We start from the raw sequence: 17,524 nt of genomic DNA, 5'->3' as shown, positions 1-17,524 counted from the left end.
TGGACATCCTGGCTTAGCAACACAGTTCTACCTAATAGATGGCCCATCATGTTTCTCTATGATATTCACTTAAAATACTGTGACCATAAGCCAGATGTGGTGGCACATACCTGTAATCCCAGTACTTGGGAGGCTAAGACAGGAGGATTGCTGGTTTGAGGACAGCCTCAGAAAGTAGTGATACTCTCATCAACCTAGCAAGACCCTGTTTCAAAATAAAAATTAAATAGGGGTGGGGTTGCAGCTCAGAGGCAGAATGCCCCTGGGTTCCATCCCCAGCACCACACACACATTCACACAAAAAAAATTACTGTGACCATGCAACTGTCTTGATAGATCCCGGAGTTTGCAATTCTATACATTACACTGTAGAAAAGATTCTCGGCATGGGAGGTAGAGCCAGCAGTCTCTGCTGTCTGCTATCCCTCCTGCTGCCTCTCCTGTTGCCCTGGCAACGAAGCATCCTCTGACCCCGTTGTCAAGGACAATTGTGTCTTTGTCTTTCTTTCCCACTTCTTTGTTAGAGACTATTTATTTTTCTCCCTCAGGTGAGACTTAGGTTTCCAGAGAGGATTATGGGCTTTCTCCCTCCCACCCTGCCCATTCCTGAGTCAATGACAAAGGCTTGGCCAGGGATATAAGGATTCAGGGAATGCCACCCAGTCCTGGATATGATGAATTCAGTACTGGACACACACAGAGTCAACCATTGCTTTGGCGATGCCGGGTACTGTGTAGGGAGCCCATTACTGGATCCTTTGCTTCAGGTGACTTGGGTCAGTAGTTCCCACGAGGGACCACAGCGCTATCCCATAGGCTTTTTGGCCTTGCTGGAAGGAAGGACAGGCACAGCGGTTCAGTGCACTGACTTTGGCTGCCTTGACCTGGGTTTGAATCCTGCCTCATAGAATCAAATTACTTTTGCCCCATGACTCTAGTTCTGCTCCTTGTGGAATGGGGATCATAGTATCCAGTGTCCATTCTGCAGTGATAGTGTGGGTTGGATTGAGGTAAAAATAACGCGTGGGACAGAGCCCGGCGTGTCTGGAGATGCATGAGAAGTGAGAGTTACTGTTGGTGTTGTCTCAGGATTTTCTTGGGATCCTCTCCTTGTCCCAGATTCTCTCTATGAAGGAATGGTGAAGGATAGCTGTGGGCCTCACTGGTAAAGAGGAGAAACCACTAGATGAGATGTTGGAGGTAAAATACCCGGCAAGTCAGGGGTAGCTGGTAAACTTTGGGCAATTGTTATTATAATTATAATTTTTAATTATAATTACAATAATATATAATTATATAATTATTAATAATATAGTAATTATTATAATTATTATTAAAATTAGTTAGCAGGACCACTAGTGCTAGTCTGATGTATATTTCTGCATTTAATAATGACTTGTCTAGTGCCTCCCAGAAGTCCTGTGCTTGATTCTGTGGATTTGGCAGTGACCTGGATGGGCATAGGTGTGTGTCCCACCCCACCTGGTGGCCTGGACACTCACCTTTAACTGGGGAGTAGACATCTGTGTCAGACTTTTTATTTTTTTTAATTTATTTTTTGGTGGTACTGGGGGTGGAACCCAGAGGCTTTCTACCTCCGGGCTATACTCCCAGACCTATTTTATATTTTATTTGGAAATAGGGTCTCACTAAGTTGCTGAAAGCCTCACTAAGTAGCTGAGAGCCTCACTCAGTAGCTGAGGCTGGCTTCGAACCTGCGCGATCCTCCTGTCTCAGCCTCCCAAGCTCAGGGATTACAAGGGTGCGCCACCACGCCCGGCTTGTGTCAGATTTTTTAAACAAAGCTCTCCCTTTGGTGATTTGCGGAATCACAGGGCTGGAAAGGAAGCAAGGATTGAGATGGGTGAATGCCTAGGAATAATGATTCTACCAGGAGAAAGTGAGAACCAGCAAGTGCAGAGGGACACGGAGGCCCCACTGTAGCGGCTGCAGGAAGAGGCTCTATGGGGCACGTTTTCAGAGCCCCGAGAGATGTTGGAGTGCGTCCAATTCAGAGGAAAATGAAGCCCAGGCCTGCGCTTCGGAGAACCCAACTCATTTGAACCAAGAAACGTGAATTGTTTGCAGAGAGCCCCGGGAAAAAAGACCCTCCGAGTCACCTTGCCTGATGACTTGACTGAAATAGAGGTCAGGCTGGAAGGATGCCGGGGACATAGCAAAAGAAAGAACTGGTTCTGTTTCTGGTTGTTTTCAGCTTGGAGTGGCCACGGGCATGGACTTGGGAGCCAGGATTCTTGCATTTGCTTCCTCCTCCTTCTCTCCAGCGCTTCAACCTCAGGAAAGCCACTCCATCTCACCGAGCCCCCTTGACTATAAATCAGGGATGAGAGTTGTACTTAACTTACGGGGTTGCCATAAGGATCAAATAAGACAGCACAGACGCGATGCTGGTTCTTCTGTTAGAACCACACAATGAGCTTGCAATGTGACCTAGAGTCTCTACCCACTTCATGGATGAGAAAAACAGAGAACACTGGAAGGGCAGATGCTGGGTCGTCATTGTCTTTGCCTACTGCCTATTAAGTCTTCAGTAAGCGGTGATGCCACATGTCACTGTAGATACGTGACCATTGATCGCACCACTCAATAAGGAAGTCTGAGTGCTTGAATGAATGGATGAATGAATGGTTTCCTCTTGGAATGTGGCAAAGCCCCTCTTTCATGGATTCTGATTCCGAACCTCAAGCTCACACTGATGATTCCCTGGAGGCGGGGATGCCAGGTGGATGGGGAGGCGTGCGCATCCATCAGGCAGTAGGGATGCAGGTAGGAATCACGGCATTGGTGGACCACTCACAGTATCCTAGGCTCTGTGCTGAACCTGTGATGTGCATGCCTGTGGGATGTGAAGAATCACCCTGTGAACAAGGGCTTTATTTATACTCATTTCATAGACGAATGAACAGAGCCCGAGAAAGATTAAAGACCTTGCCAAAGTCATCCATCAGGTGGTGTCAAAAGTGGGATTCCCACTTGGGTTTCTCTGACATCTCTCTGTACACCTGGTCTGTACCACCCTGCATGCTTAAAGTCACGCAGGACTAGGACCCCAGCTGCCTTCCCTTAGTTCTTCCCCTTTGGTCCTCTGCCCTCCTCCTGGACTGAGCCCCTCAAAACAGAAGCCCCAGCCTGCTGTACCAGGAACTCCTGCCAAGTCCTAGAGGAGGATAAAGGCAGGAGTCAGCTGTTCCCTGTGGACCTCAGTGTGGCAGAATGGCCTCGTAGATTGAATCAAATTCCCAGTCAGAGTTGAAATGTGCCAGGCATTTTGCAGTAACAAGCCACGTTGAGTTGCAAGGGTCGGCAGCAGAGGGGCTGATGATTTCCCTGTGGCATCCACTCAGCAGCAAGTTTCAAGACATGCCAGCTTGGGAAGGTGGTGTCAACAACACGATGCCATGTCTGTGCCAGAGAAGCTGGAGCGTTGGGTGGGAACGTTATTCTACTTGCAGTTGCCCTGCCGGGAGACCCATGTCCTGCCAGCTCAGACGCCGCAGACCCGCGGATTCCTGGACAGGGTTTGAGTTGGGAGTCCCAGGCTCCGCTGGAGATACAAGAGAAAGTATTTGGCATTGAGGCTATAGAAGACTTTACGACAAGCTTGGATGCCAGGGGATAAGTGTATAATAAACGTCCAGAATTTGAGGTCCTGTTTGAAGAATAGGGGATTTGAGCAGAGGTTAGAAATGACCCAGGGTCCAATGGAGGCTGTATATTGAACAAGTACTGGCCATTTTTGTAAGACTTTTATCAGTATTCACTCACTGGCATCATCTGACAAGTCTATAGGAAGGCTAGCTCAGCCAGGTGAAGAGCCACGTGACTGTCACACACAGGGCTGGGGCTTATGTTCAGCTCATCCTGATTCCTCTGGACCAGATGGGAAAACCGTGAGCCAGGGATGAATGGCACCTGGTGGATGTTGGAGGCTCTGAGATAAGTCCCTGAAATTGTAGTTATTGCTCAGCTCAGGCCCTGAGCCTTGAATGCACCCCAGGCCCATAGCCTTTCTTCCTTCCCTTCATCAGCAGCAAGGCACATGGCTAGATCCCTAGGCTCCACCCAAGGAAATAGAGGGAAGCTAGGACAAGGTTTCAGGAATGCTGAGCCTACATAGAGCACCAATAAAGCTCATATGACCATGCCCACCTCCCTGGTTCGCTTAGAGTTATTAATCAGATCTTTGGAGCTTACCTTAATCTCATTGCCCCAGAGTATACCCTTTGGTCCGCAGAAGTGCCGCCTGGGTGCACACAAGTCCCAGGAAAGTTCTTCTTGCATGGCTATAAAATTGGCTTTGGTGGAAAGAAAAAGAGGGTCTCCTGGAGGGTGGGCTGCAAACATGCATCTGTGGGAGAGGAGCGATCTCTCCTGTACCCCTCCCCAGAATAGAGAGGTCATGAGATTCAGCACTACCATTAATTTGAGTGTCAGCCTTGAGCCGAAATCAGAGCACAATGGCCCAATGAAGAGTGTATTGATATAACTTTACAGAGGAGGAAACTGAGGTGCTGAGAAGAAACACCATGAATGGTTAGGGATTGCGGAGCTGGATCTGAGCACGTGGGAATTTTGTTCCTGAGTTCAGTTCTTAACGCTTGGGTGTGAGCTCTCTGAACACCACCCGCTCAGGTGACTGGGAGGAGGGGGCCCCAGCTGAGCATGATAAGCACATGAAGCCCAGGGCCTTGTGACCTGGGACAGGCATCAGTGTCACCTAGAAGCCCATGAGAAACTTGGAATCTCATGCCCATGAATTTGCATTTAACGTGATTTTCAGGTCATCTGCCTGCCCTTTAGAGTTTGAGAAGATGTGGACTAGACTCTTCTAAACTGAAGGTGCCTCCCAGGTGAGTGTAATTCTCTATCTAGCTTCAAGTGAAGCTTTTAATTAGTAAAGCATTAAGGCTCAGAGATAGAGAGATACCTCTGACCAAAGGAACCTCGAAGTCATTCTGTGGGACTGCTGGGAACGCTCATACTGGCCTCTGTCTTTGGGGACTACATCCACTGTCATGCTTGAAGTCCCAGAACTCTTGAAGTCCCAGTCTCTACTTGAGAGGTTGTGGGATTAATTTCACTAACTATATGAAGAAATTTGGAACAGGATCGGTCAAGGAACCTGCCTGAGGCCACAGGTGCAGGTCAGTCTTCTGAAGCTGGTCCCAGAGCTTTTGTACAACTCCCTTGTCTTTAGTATAGATGGAATCTCCAGTCAAATCCCTATTCCTACTCTCCAAGAAGGGGGTGCAGCTCCTTTGCATCCCCCCCCTTCCGTCTATACTCTTTCCAGCTGGAGAGGAGACATGCCAATTAGAGACACTCCCTGTAGCTGCAGCTTAATGTTGCTGTACAAAAACGGCTTGATTACAATGATATCCTCTCCTCCCTGTGGAGTTAATAGATATTCAGATCCAGGCCCCATCCTTACAAGTGTCTCATCCGAGCGTGTGGAATTTGATGAGAGCGTGCACAGCAGAGCTGGGCTAGCGGTTCCCAGCGCCTGCGTGATGTTGTGCTCTTAAAAGGCTTTCTTTAAGAAAACAGCAAAAGTCTCATGCAATTTGTTTTAGTCAGCATTTTTTTTTTTTTTTTGTCACTGTGATCAAAATACCTGACAAGCACAACTTAGAGGAAGAAAGGTTTACCTGAGGCTCACAGTTTCAGAGGTAAGTCCATGGTTGGCCAGCTGCAAAGCAGAAGGGGCTTGGCATAGGGCTTTAGGCCATGTCAAGGAGGGGAAAAAGCTAGAGAGAGAGAGAGAGAGAGCGAGAGAGCCAGGGCCCTAGTAAAGCTTCATCTCTGGCCATGTCCCACCCCAAATCTGGCTTAATTAGAAATATATAAAGTTTTAGGGTACATTTAAAATCCAAACCAAAGTAATATATGCATACCCATGTCCGTAGCAGTACAATTCACAAAAGCCAAACTAGTGGAACTAATCTAGGTGTCCATCAACAGATGAATGGATTACAAGATCATGGGAAGTACACACAATGGAATTCTAAAGAAAAACAAAATTACATCACTTGCAGCCGGGCGTGGTGGCTCACGCTTGTCATCCCAGCATTCGGGAGGCTGAGACTGGGGGATCTCAGGTTTGCAGACAGCCTCAGCTACTTAGTGAAGCCCTTTGCAACTCAGTGAAACCCGGTTTCAAAATAAAGAATAAAAAAATAGGGCTGGGGGTATAGCTTGAAGGTAGAATGCCCCTGGGTTCTGTCTCCAGTACTGCAAAAAACATTATATAATTTGCCAAAAAAAAAAAAAAAAGGGAAGGACCTGGAGAACATTGTGTTAAGTGAGATTAGCCAATCACAGAGAGTGAAGGGTCATATGTTTTCTTTAATGTGCAGGGTAGGGAGTTAATTGGGATACAAGAGAGACTCCAGATGATGCGGAGAAATCTCAAGGGAGCCAGGGAGGAGATATACAGGTAGGGGAGGAGGAAGACTTAGGTCAATTAACAGAAATACTCCATAGACTGTGTGTGTATATATGACTGCATACCAAGGTCAACCTGGGTACTCTGTTTTGGGAGGAGAAGTGGGGAGGGGGCACCAAGAGCGTGTGCATTTATGTCATTGTCAACATGATGTACATTATGTGTGAGACTATAATGCACCAATAAAAGCATAAGCACACATTAGAAAAAAAAAAAGGATAGCCCAGACAGGTGTGGTGGTGCACACTTGTAATCCCAGCACTTGGGAGGCTGAGACCTAGAGGATCGTAGGTTCTTGGCCAGCCTCAGCTGCTTAGTGAGGCCCTCTGCAATTGAGTGAGACTCTGTTTCAAAATGAAAAATAAAAAAAAAATCGAGCTGAGGGTGTAGCTGGTAGGTAGAATGCCCCTGGGTTCAATCCCTGGTATTGCAAATAAATAAATAAATAAATAAATAAATAAATAAATAAATAAAAGTAAAAAATATCCAAACCATAACAACATTTCACTGCAAGGGCTGAAGATTTCTTTAAGGTACGAGGAGTCCAGATGCTATTCTACTTACAATGTTGCTATATCCTGAAAAACCCATCAAAGTTGGAAATATACTTTGAAAATGCGTTTTATACACCGAATATATCAAATAGCATAGCTTAGCCTACTTTAAAAGGTGCTCAGAACACTTACATGAATCCACAGTTGGGCAAAGTCATCCAACACACAATCTATTGCATAATAAAGTGTTGAATATCTCAAGTAAGTGGTGAGTAACTCGATAAAAAAAATTCCCGGTATGCTAAAGAGCGCCAGGTGTTTAACCTGGTGAATGTACAGCTGACTGGAAGGGGTGGTCTGCTCTTGGGTGTCCGCATCATGAAAAGGTGTAATACTGCATGGTGCTAGTGAGGGAAAGATAGAAACTCAAAATCTGAAGGATGGTTTCTGCAAAGTCGAAAATTGGTACTTAGAAATCATCGTTAGCCGGGCGTGGTGGCGCACGCTTGTAATCCTCGCGCTTGGGAGGCTGAGACAGGAGGATCACGCGGGTTCGAAGCCAGCCTCAGCTACTGAGTGAGGCTCTCAGCAACTTAGTGAGACCCTGTTTCCAAGTAAAATAGAAAATAGGTCTGGGAGTATAGCCCGGAGGTAGAAAGCCCCTGGGTTCCACCTCCAGTACCACCACCAAAAAAAAAAAAAAAAAAAGAAATCATCGTTAAGTCGGCAACCATCTGTGTATAGTGAGTGGCCTCAGCCTCTACCAAAGGGGATTGGTTTTATCTGACTCACAGGGAAACTAAAGCAACTGGGGCGGAAGAAAAGGCGTCTTCTCACAGTAGGTTAGGAAGAGGGTGCAAAATCTTTGTCAATCGTGATTAGATGGCAGAAGGGGTTAGGGAGTAGGAGGGACAGCACCTTGAACCAGTCCATTGCTGGGGAAGCAGGGATGGTCCTGAGCAAAGGGATAAAGTAGAGGCTCTTGGCTTTATGGTGATGTTGCTAATCATGGTGAGGTCACCTTGAGAGCATCTTTTAATGTTAGGCGTCATGCAAGCTCTTTGCAAGTTCTAGCCCATTGACTCCTTTGGACCAACATCATGCAATATGGCAGCCACTAGTCCCATGTGGTTTTTAAAATTTAGGCTTATATTAAATATAAACTTAAATACTATAACTACCTTAGTTACATTTCAAGTTTTCAATAACCATTTGTGGCTAGTGGCTACCATGGTGAAGATTAAAAAAAAATCTGCATTGCAGAAATTTCTGTTGAACAATGCCGGTTTAGATATGTCTATTCAAAGAGTAGTCTATCCATGTCACCTAGGAGCTTGTCATAAAAGCAGAATCTCAACCCTCTCTCCAGATCTACTCATCACCAGTTCTGTAAGCTTATAAACATTATTACTTCAAATATATTTTGTTTACCTCCCTCTTCTTTGGGGGACCCCAGTGACCCTTATTTTAGACATTTTAATATTATTACACAGATCTGTTTATTTCTCAGTTCTTTTTTCCTTTCTTCTTAAGAATGGATCATTTCTATGTTCAGTCTTCAAGTTTGCTTACCCTATTTTTGTATTTTTCAGTTCTAACATTTTTTTTTCCAGTATTGGAGATTGAACCTAGGGGCATTCTATCTCTGAGCTACACCCCAGCCCTATTTTTTATTCTTTATTTTTGAAACAGGGTCTCACTGAGTTGAGGAGGGCCTCACTAAGTAGCTGAGGCTGGTTGTGAACCTGCGATCCTCCTGTCTCAGCCTCCCAAATGCTGGAATTATAAGCCTGCGTCACCATGCTTGGCCGAAACTCACCTCTTGATGGTCACTTTCTCCAAAACTTGATTCCCCTCTAAAATCTACCTGTTTCCCACCCCCACTTGTCAGAGACCTAAGGTAATGCTTTTTACATTTTTTTTCTCTGTGTAGAGCTTATAGTTCTTATATGTAAGATGAGTCCTTTGTGAGGATCTTACTGTGCCCTGTCAGAAATAGAAGTCAGACTCAGAGTCAGAACTCCCACTTGAACAAGAGCCCAGTTTGTTTCATGTGCAGTTCAGCAGCCACTGTGCTGAGCCAGCCTAAGAGGAAAGTGCTGAACTAGCCTAAGAGGACAGATAAGGAAATTGAGGGCTGAGAAGGCTTTGTAAAGATGCTCAAGGCCACAGAAAGAGCAAGGAAGATGGCACTGAGCCCCAGAGCTTAACCACAGTGCCGTAGCCCCTCCATGGAGAAAGAGTAAGGGAAGGTGGGGCTCAGTCTCAGAGCTTAACCACAATCTACAGCCCCTCCGTGCCCTGGAAACAGGTGTGCTTCCTGCTCCTCCTCTCTTCCTTGGCAATCCTAAGCAACCGTAATAGGCTTTTGGTTGGCGGTGTTGTATGGAGTGGGCCGATCCATCCGTCAAAGAAATGTTTAAATCGGATGTACGTCAACACTCACGTTACCTGTCTCCCTTCTCCAGCCTGTCTCTAAGTTCCTAAGTAAAGGCCTATTCACAGACCACCTGGGATCATGTTTACATAGCACCCGTGAAGAGGAGTGTAGACACTCTGGAGAAGATGAACAGGCAGTTGGCGTGGGAATGACATCAGAGAATATCTGGAGGCCAAGATTAGGTAACTATCTTATTCCAGGTCATATATTTATCGGTGAGTAGAGGCAGGTGCCTCAGCACAGCCTTGGTCTTACCCAATGAAAATTGGATGAACTAGGAGTTGGGAGGAGATGTGGTAGTTTGGGTGTGGGCCAGAACTGGTTGTTGATGCTGGCAGGCAAAACATTCCCACGGAGCCCAGAATACATGAGGTATTGGAAGGGCAGGAAATGGGCACCTGGTGGTACTGTGGCAGCTGAGGGATAGTTGTGGGCAGCTGGAGGACCCCAGAAACAGTCCTCAATCCTCAGAGCTCTGGGACACAGAGATCCTGCACCAGGGACAGTGCTATGAGGGGCTGTTGGGACCACAAAGAGCACACGGGCCTGTCCTGAGAGACAGGTGCTTCAAGGCCAGAGCTGTTAGAATAGACATTGACCCCGAATGTCAGTAGTCCTGTTTTTACTTTTGTGATAAAGCTCCCCCTGGGGAATCAGATGCCCCATGGACACAGGGTCTTCAATTTACCCTAATCTCATTATTGAGATGGTGCCCTGTGGGATTATTGCTTGATTCTAGGTCATATGCAGAATGGCCCAGTCTCTTTCAGAGGGTCAGAATTGTGTATTTTTGTTTTTCTAAAATATATCTTTCCACTCACACACTTGGAAGTTAGAAGCAGTTATGCATACCAGTGCAGTGGTCAGTGTGAACTGCCTAAGCCAGATCCTGGCTCTGCCACATATACTGGCCCTCGACAAGGTCGCTGGATTATTTTGTGCCTCGGTTTCATTCTCACTGGAAGACAGGGGAAAACAATATTATTTTGCTAATCAGTAAGGTTGTTAATATAACAAAGATGGCTTAATTTATATCGAGCACAGCCTATTCCTCCTCCTCCTCCTCCTTTTTCTTCTTCTTCTTCTCTTTCTCCTTCTCCTTCTCCTTCTCCTTCTTCTTTTTCTCCTTCTTCTTCTCCTTCTCCTCCTCCTCCTCCTCCTCCTCCTCCTCCTCCTCCTCCTCCTCCTCCTCCTCCTCCTCCTCCTCCTCCTTCTTCTTCTTCTTCTTCTTCTTCTTCCTCCTCCTCGTTCTGGGGATAGAACCCAGGGACCTCTACCTCCAGGCTATATCCTCGACTTATTTTATATTTTATTTTGAAACAGGGTCTCGCTAAGTTGCTGAAAACCTCACTATGTAGCCGAGGCTGGCTTTGAACCTGTGCGATCCTCTGTCTCAGCCTCCCAAGTACTGGGATTACAAGGGTGCACCACCACGTCTGGCTCCAATTCTCATTATTTGTAGTGGTTTTCTTCCAGAGGTCTCTGTGAACACAGAATTAGCAAATACTGAACCAGTGTTTCTAGGGGTTCCTGCAAACCTCTGGTTACATTTCTGTCAGTTGATCAATATATAAGCACCTTTTACATTTGTGTGTAAAGGCACCTTATTTAAAATGTATTGTTGATTCACTAGCATTGAACTCATGACCAAGGACACTGTGGCACACGTCTGAACAAAACTTGCTCACCTGTCTTCTTTCCGAGGCATATGATCACGTCCCCACACTTAGGAACACCACAGGAACTTCAGGCTGACACTTGGGGCCTTCTCGACAGTGAAATTACCACCACAAAGCACGAGATGCCAGCACACCACAGAGAACCGGCTGTGAAAAGGAGAATTTTATGATTTGAAAGCCGAGAAAAAGAGGGTAGATGTCAACTCGTTTGACTTCCAGCTAGAATGTACACATCAGGTGAATCAAATATTTTGTCACTCTGTGTAAGTCCCCATGTGTCTGTCGAAGCACTAAACATATTGATTTGGGGGTTACAAAAAATTTTTAGCAAAATTAGGTGAATTCTCCAGTATGGAATTCTTGAACATTGAAGGCCACTCTCTTTCATGCTTGGCCAACAGTAAGTATTCGATATGTGCTGCTTATAATTATTAAGAGCTGGAAAGAACATGGCTTGTAGGGGCTCATGGGCCAGTGTCTCTGTGGGAAAGAAAGGACAGAGTGGGCAAAACTCCACCTCAGACTTTCTGGCCCCCAAAGAGGTGTCCTTCCATGGTGACAGCAGAGCCACACTATAGGTTTAACTTTGAGAAATTCAACTCTGCTCACTAGCTAGACAGCTAGGCAGCTAGAGAGACAGAGAGAGAGAAAAAATAGAGAGAGAAGAGGAGGAGGAGGAGGAAGAGAAGGAGGAGGAAGAGGAGGAGGAAGAAGAGGAGGAGGAAGAGGAGGAGGAGGAAGAAGAGAAGGAGGAGGAAGAGGAGGAGGAGAAGGAGGAAGAGGAGGAGGAGGAAGAGGAGGAGGAGGAGAAGGAAGAGGAGGAGGAGGAGGAGGAAGAGGAGGAGGAGGAAGAGGAGGAGGAGGAAGAGGAGGAGGATGAGGAGGAAGAGGAGGAGGAGGAAGAGGAGGAGGAGGAGGAGGAGGAAGAGGAGGAGGAGGAGGAAGAGGAGGAGGAGGAGGAGGAAGAGGAGGAGGAGGAAGAGGAGGAGGAGGAAGAGGAGGAGGAGGAGGAAGAGAAGGAGGAGGAGGAGGAAGAGAAGGAGGAGGAGGAAGAGAAGGAGGAGGAGGAGGAAGAGAAGGAGGAAGAGGAGGAGGAGGAGGAAGAGAAGGATGAGGAGGAGGAAGAGAAGGAGGAGGAAAAAGAGGAGGAGGAGGAGGAAGAGGAGGAGGATGAGGAGGATGAGGAGGAGGAGGAAGAGAAGGAGGAGGAAGAGGAGGAAGAGGAGGAGGAAGAGGAGGAAGAGGAAGAGGAGGAAGCATTGAAGATGCTCAGCTGTTGGAGGAGGAGGACACCAGGAGACAAGGAACAGGGAGTGGGCTCTAGAAGCTGGAACATGCAGTACCTGAATCCTCCTTTACACCACAAAGAAGGTACCAGTTTGCTGGCATCTCTAGTCTATTCTGCAAGACCCAATTTCAGACTTCTGACCTCCAGAATGGTAGGAGCACCCCATGCTGTTCTAAGCTGCAGAGTTGGTGGCCATTTTGTTACAGCAGCCATAGGAAGCAGATACTCTGCCTATGCATATATTTATGTATACGTGTATATATCTAGGAAGAGAATGATAAAAACAGCTATAAAATGTTAACACTGGAAGAATCTGTGTCAAAAAACCTTATGGGAGTTCTGTGTATTATTTTTGCAATCACTTTGCAAGTCTGAAATTTTCTCAGAGAAAATTAAGGTAATAAGTCAAAGGGATATAGGAAATTGTTTGTCAAAACTGTAATTTCAGCCAGGCATGGTGGTGCAGGCTTATAATCCCAGTCCTGGAGAGGCTGAGACTGGAGGATTGAAGGTTTGTGGCTAGCCTCGGTTAACTTAGCCCCTGTGCAACTCAGCGAGACTCTATTTCAAAATAAAAGTAATAAAACAGGACTGAAGGCGTAGCTCAGCAGTAGAATGCCCCTGGGTTCAGCTCCCAGCACCACAAAAATAAATAAATAAAATTAAATTAAAAATGTCATTTCCTGGATTCTTACTATATTGTAGGTGCTGAGCCGGCACTTTGCATCTGCTCCTTTGGTCACCACTGTTACTCTTGAGTAGGGGCTGTTGCCCCATTTCTTGCACAAGGAGCTGAAGTTGGGAGTCACTCAGTGGGCAGCAGAATCAGGCTTTCCCCTGGCATCCCTGCTGGTCATCGTCCTTCCTGATGGGAAAGGCGGCAGCTGCCTTAATGGGTTAGCAGAGTGGTTCTCAAGATGTGTTCCCTGAGGCAGCAGTAGCACCACCTTCTTGGAACTGATGATACCCAGGACCTTGCAGGTCTCCTGCTAGACCTCCTAGGTGCATACCCAGGGCGGGGCCAGACATCAATGCTGCAGCAAACCCCGTGGGCTGTTCTGCTGTGCACTCAAAGTTCCAGATCTCTGCTTTAGGCTGCTGCTTGCTACCTGGTGGCAAGTATCAACCCTGTCACTCTCTGCATTATTTATAAGGTTTTATTAATATGCAAATGCATGCCAGTTGATTGGCTTGCCTGGCATGGTTCCATGCATCTCATAAATCAGCGGCTGCTGTGCTTTCTTGTTTAGTAATTCTCCCACTGTGGGCCGTTCTGTAGCTACAATGAGAACAATAAATCCTCCACTCAGAGGGCAATGAGCCAGGTTGACTCTCACATGCCCAGTATCCTCGATCGGCTGCCTCGCAGCTCCTCTGGGGTCTGGAGAATTGCCGAGGGCCCTCTGGAACCGTGGGCTCTGGACTCAGGTAGATTTAAGTTTGCGTTTCAACTTTGCCCATTTCCTTCTCTGTGGGATAGAGTTGGGAGAATCTTAGAAGATCTAGGCTGGTTCCATAATTTGGCTACTGTGAATTGTGCTGCTATGAACACGGATACGCAAGTATTATGATAATAGTTGGATTTCATTTCCTTTGGGAAGACGCCCAGGAATCGCTTATTGCTGGGTCACATGCGGTTCCATTTCCAATCTTCTGAGAATTCTCCGCACTGATTTACAAAGTGGCTGTTCCAGTTTGCAGTCTCACCAAGAGTATAATAGAGTTCTGATTTCCCCACATCCTTGTCAGCATTTATTATTTTTTTTGTGTGTTCTTGATGATTGGAGTGAGATGGAATCTCGATGTAGTTTTGATTTGCGTCTCCCTGTTCGCTAAAGATGACAAACGTTTTATCATACATTTGTTGGCCGTTTGCAAAACTTTGGTACATACACACATTGGAATTTCACTCAGCCATAAAGAAGAACAGAATTAGACCATTTTCAGGAAAGTGGGTGGAACTGGAGAATGTTATACTGAGTACATCCAGTCCCAAAGAACAAATAGATGGATGTTCTCTTTTATATATGAAAGCTAGAGAGATATTTGACATCAGATAGACGAGCAGAGACTCCAGGCGAGTGACGGAGGGTGATTAGGGAAGGGAGTGGGGAACAAAGTCGTAAAGAATGCACAGTAAAAACAATGTCATGAATGTCCACCAAATTGCCAATTACAATCTCAAAGACTTGCAGGGTGAGGGTGGGGGAGGCCCAGTGGGGAACACAACAAGAGTTGCATGCATTTTTCTAACATTCTGTACCCCATTATGATATAAATTTACAATGAACCCAATTAAAAAAAAACATACAGGAAAAGAGCTCAATTCTTGCTTTTCCCCAGTCTTGGCCACTAAAGGGTTCCATGATGTGCCCGAGGTCACACAGCTCTCTCACAGTGGAATCAGGCTAGAAGCCAGTTTGTCCCATGTCCTCATCCAGCTGCAAGGACTCCCAGCCTGTCGTTAATCCATCTGGAGGCTGGCAGTAGGAAGCACCGCCAGTTTTGTTATTTTCTGGCAGCTGCTGACTATCTGGGAAGACAGGTCGGTTTCGAGGGTCTGGACATGTGACCACTAGCTGGTCCTCTTTGGAGATTGAGCAACCGGGCAAGAAGGAGACAAAACTAGCTGGCAATGTGATGGCTGCTCCTGCCTTGACAATGAGTCTTAGTTGTCTGTTTTGATCTCTGCTCATCCTTAAGTCACCTGGCTGGAGGGGGTGATGAAGCCCCCTCCTTTGTGTCTCCCCTGTTATGTTCAGGGGAGACAAGAATGAGCTTGTGGTTAAGAGCACACTTGTTGAATCAGGCAGAATGGAGGCGTGTGTGTGTGTGTGTGTGTGTGTGTGTGTGTGTGTGTCCTTATGCAGAATTTTGTAACCTCTCTGAGATCTCTGAGACGCAGCGTCTCTTCCTGTCATGTGACACTGATCATAGCACCTTTTTCACCAAGTGGTGGTCAGGACTGACCTTTAATCCTTGGCTCAGTGACCAGCACGTAGAGCACCTGTTTGAAGGCAGCTGTGAATGGTTTTAGCATGGGTGTTCATCCCTGTCAGTACTTCCCAAAGGGTAGGCTGCACCCATGGGTGGGGGGAGCAGAGGATACAGAAAAAAATTTAGGTTACATAGAGTATCAGACAGGGCTCAATCGAAGAAACAGGCCCAGTGGGAGGTATAATTAAGATTTATTTCGTGGAATTGGCTTGTGTGGTTGTGGGGGTTAGCTGGGCAAGTCTGAAACCTACAAGGCAGGCTGTCAGTAGGGAAGGATGGAATTCTGGGGAAGGAGCTGGAATTCCATGGGTGGAATAATTTCTTCTTTCCAGAAATTGCCCTTCTCCTCCTAAGGACTTTTAATTGATTGAATTAGGCCTACCCAGCTTTTACAGAATAATCTTCTTCACTTAACATCAACGGATTAGGACTATTATATCTACCAAATACCTTTATAGCAATGAGCCTAGCTTGGGACCCTAGCCACCCTACCATCGAGCAAAGGCTGGGCATCTTGACTGATCTCTGTTCTGCTTGGAATGGGGGAGAGTCATTTCTCAAAACAAAGGTTCATATCTAGGGCCGCCTTTGCTTCCATGTGGAACAACAAATAAGCAGCCAAATGAAAAATAATTCCACCACTGTATGTGTGTGTGTGTGTGTATGTGTGTGTATGTGTGTGTATGTGTGTGTATGTGTGTATATGTGTGTGTGTATGTGTGTGTATGTGTGTGTGTATGTGTGTGTGTGTGTGTGTGTGTGTGTATATACAAAAGGTTCTAATATGCCATAGCAATACACGCATACTCATGTTCATAGCAGCACAATTCGCAGTGGCCAAATTATGGAACCAGCCTCGGTTTCCGTCGGTGGATAAATGGATCAAGAAAATGTGGTCTGCATACCCGGTGGAGTTTTATTCAACCATAAAGAAGAATGCAGTGATGTCATTTGCAGAAGGACATTATGTTAAGTGAAATAAGCCAGACTTAGAAAGCCAAGTGGAAGCTAGAGAGACAAAAGGAAAGAAAAAGAGGGGGGATCTCATGAAAATAAATGGAAGAATAGGAGAATAAGGGAAAGAGGGCCAGGGCAAGAAGAAGAGAGGCACTAAGAAATGAACTAGCCAAAGGAGGCGCGTGCACGTACAGATATGTAATGACAAATCCCGCTGTATAATCATGATGCACCCACGGGAAAAAAGGAAATTTACCCAGAGCCCTCTTATTTTGTGTATAAATAAAAATGGAGAGAGATGAAAATAAAGCAAAGACCTTCACAGGTACCCCTAGATTTGCGTTTAAATAATGGGGAACTCTAGCGTAGACACAGAAAGCTGACTCTCGTGCAGAGCAACAGGAAATCGAAACCGAACCACCCTGAATCACAAGAATGGTACTTACTCTTTTTTTCTCTTTCAACCCTTGGGTCACCCACAGAGAAAGCCCCACTGCTGCCACTATGGCATTAACACCTCTCTAGCGCTTCCAGTCGGTCCTTTTCAACAGGAGCACCCAAGCCTGGGGTCAGAGCATCAGAGGGCAGGGGTGGGGACACAGCTCAAATCCCCCAACTCCTTTCTTTGGAGAGTACATTTTGCTAATGAGGTCTTTGCATTGGCAGCAGGGATAGAAAGTTTACATTTAAGAAGTTTGGAAAGTGTGGGATTGGGCAGAGCCACCCTGAAGAAGAGTCCTTTCAGCCAAATGGTGGAAAGAGCCGAATGGTTTATTCTTGAGCCATTGGGGGGTGGAGGCAGCATCTCATTGTTGCTGTTAAATCTGTTCTTAACACCTTTCTGCAGCTCCAAGCCTGAAGCAGCGCATCCTTGGTAACCACAATGCACGGACAGTGGCTTTCAAGACCATCACCTGGACAGTGGCTTACAAGACCATCACCTGGATCCGTCCACCCAGCTGTCCTGTTGGTCACCCTGATTCCTGTCCCATTCCCTCTAACTCTCAGAACTCCAGCCATGCTGGCTTCTCCTTCCTCAAAGGCACCAACTCCCCTCTGCCTCCAGGCCTTCGAATTGCTCCTACCTTTGTCCTCCACCTTCGAACCACATTGCCATCCCCTCCCTCTTCTCAGCCTTCCAGCCAGTGTTGGCCATCTCAGCTCCAGCTTACTTAGGAAAGAGCCTCACTCCCAGCCCCTCAG

Source organism: Muscardinus avellanarius (assembly GCF_963383645.1).
Source record: "Muscardinus avellanarius genome assembly, chromosome: 21".
In the NCBI taxonomy this organism is placed as follows: Eukaryota; Metazoa; Chordata; class Mammalia; order Rodentia; family Gliridae; genus Muscardinus; species Muscardinus avellanarius.
This window is presented reverse-complemented; position numbering follows the sequence as displayed.